Source organism: Myotis davidii, unplaced genomic scaffold, assembly GCF_000327345.1.
Source record: "Myotis davidii unplaced genomic scaffold, ASM32734v1 scaffold352, whole genome shotgun sequence".
Lineage (NCBI taxonomy): Eukaryota > Metazoa > Chordata > Mammalia > Chiroptera > Vespertilionidae > Myotis > Myotis davidii.
The window spans coordinates 584,109-586,569 of NW_006283633.1; the positions used below are offsets into that span (position 1 = coordinate 584,109).

General features: G+C 39.9%; 1 protein-coding gene across 1 annotated transcript in view; it reads right to left on the bottom strand.

Annotated features, from left to right (window-relative positions):
• Window positions 1-2,461, bottom strand: part of ADGRL3 (adhesion G protein-coupled receptor L3) — a 323,628-nt gene that overhangs the window by 135,723 nt on the left and 185,444 nt on the right. The window lies entirely within an intron of this gene.

Below are 2,461 nucleotides of genomic sequence, written 5' to 3' on the forward strand. Positions count from 1 at the left end.
AGAGGGAATCATCGATGGGCTGCCTCCTGTACACCCCTTACTGGGCATCAAACCTACAACTCTGGCATACGCCTTGATTAGGAATCAAACTGTGATTTCCTAGTTCATAGGTTGATGCTCAGCCACTGAGCCACACCGGCCAGACTGTCTCTTCACTTTAAAAGCCTGCAGTTCACAGAACTGCAATAGAGGAAGGAAGAGGCATGAATCATTAAAGATGCCTGTTTCACTTTATTTTTTCAATATGACATTTAGAAAATCCATTAGAGAAAAGTAGGAAGGCCAGAGCAGAGGACGGGGCTGGGAGAAGGAAAAGGAAGAAGGGAGGAGGTGGGAGTGAAGGGAGAAAGGAAGAGTGGGTGATGGCAAATAGAGCTGGGGTAGGAGAAGGACCTAACACAGACAGAATGGGGAGGCTGGGAAGGAGACTAAACAAGGAGGGAGAGTGAGGTCAGAGATTTACTCCCCTACATCTTTTTTTGAAAAAGTGCTTGAGACTAGGCTGTGTCTCCTGTTTATAGGTCATCTTTCCCCTCAAGAACATTCCTCCTACTGCCATTTTTTAGTCATTCCTTGGACCCAGCAACCACAGGCCTGGGTTAGGAATAGCTCTACTCCTATTATTAGCTCTGGGCTCCCAATCAGTCTCTTGCAGTTCACCTTTGCTCCCCCAATACCACTGCAAACCCTCTTCCATCTGTTTATTGTCTGGACTCTGGCCCTGAGGGAGGAAATGAGCAAAGGTATGAATTTGGAGGAAGATGCTTTGGAGAAAAGGGAGAGAAAATACAGACAGATAACTCCTTGAACACTGCATGCTCATTATTCATTGGAAGTTTCCAATGTTAATATCTAGAAGTGTTGGAGCTTTGTGGCAAATAAACCTGTGCAAATACCATTTATATTCAGTGAGTAGCATAAACATTTGGAGGTGCGAGGGACACACCAGGCAAAAGGGTAGAATGTGAAGAGAGACTAGGTCAGTGAGTAAGTGATAGACAGGCAATTATAATTTATTTACAGTTGTGGTGGCTGAGCATGGTGTCTGGGTAAAGGCAGAGCCAGCTAATATACCAGCTAGCACCGACCTTGGGTTAGTTACATAAGCCGATTTGTTGTGCGCCAAAGCCTCCTGTTACACTTTTGAAGATTTTATAAATTTATAATCAAGCTAAGGTAACATTATAAATTCCAGTTGCCTACATTCTATAATCCTAATAAATTTATAACATAACATAATGTTAAAGCTCCATAGGATTCAACAGACATGCTCTGGCAGAACGGAACATATTTGTTATAAAGCAAAAGCACCCCATCCATAAATCAAATGGGCAAAACAGCTGTCTGGTCTTTGTAAGGAATTATCTCTTTTGTCCTAAGATTAGCAGGTCTGCAGAGGAAAGAAAAGAATTAAGCATCATTAAAGTCACTCAGTAATTTCTGCAATGAAATAGTCCAACCATATTCAGGAATTGTCTTGAAAAACCACTCAGCTTTCTAGGTGAATTATTACTGAATTAATATTAACCCCTGGGCTAAGTACGTAGGGAGTATTTTTTGAAAGACGCTAATGTAAGGAGATAGGCTACTGAACTCTTAATCTGATCACATCCAGCCAGAGTTATTCACCCTGGGGTCTGAGCTACACTGTAATAAAATCAAAGGACATAAAAACTGTGGCAGGAACAGTGCTGAAATTGGAGGAGCATCATTATGAATAGCAACACGGATGGAGATGCATATGTAAGAGGGTAACTAGAGTCAATGTAACCACTGTTCTCCCATGATTTAGGGTAAATAGATAGTTACGGCTAATCTGCAAATGATCTGCTGGGTCAGATATTTATGGATTATTATACAGTATATTATTGAGGATCAGCCTAGTTAAAAACAAATAGAGAAAAGAGCAAATGGCCCAGACAGGCCTTTAGTAAGGCCATCATTTGTAATATTTCTCAGGAAAAATCTCTTTCAGAAATTCCCTGGCATAGCTAATGTGCCATGGAAGGTCTCTCCATTTTGGGAGTGCATAAATCCACACAAATTGCTATAATAAGGATTCATCCCATAGCCCTTTTGGCATAAATGCACATCTGGTCTCTGTTTGTAATGAAATCAATTCAAAGCCCCACAGTGCATTAATAATAAAAATGTTCAACATATTGCAACCAAATAAGCTCTGCAAACTTGAGTCTGCAAAAGGCTGTCACATGTGTGTATACTTTTAACACTGATAAATGATTAGGTTACAGAACATTTATCAAACAGCTTAAGATTCCAAAGGTAGACTTTTTTATTGTAATTTTTATTTCCACAGGAAAGTCTGTGTATGTATGCCAGAAGCTTTTGCTTGCTTGATTTATAATATCTCTTGGACTTTTTTTATCTGTAGTTCATAATACCACAGAAATTGTATCCTATATAATACAAGTCTAATATGCAAATCAACTGAACAGTGGAA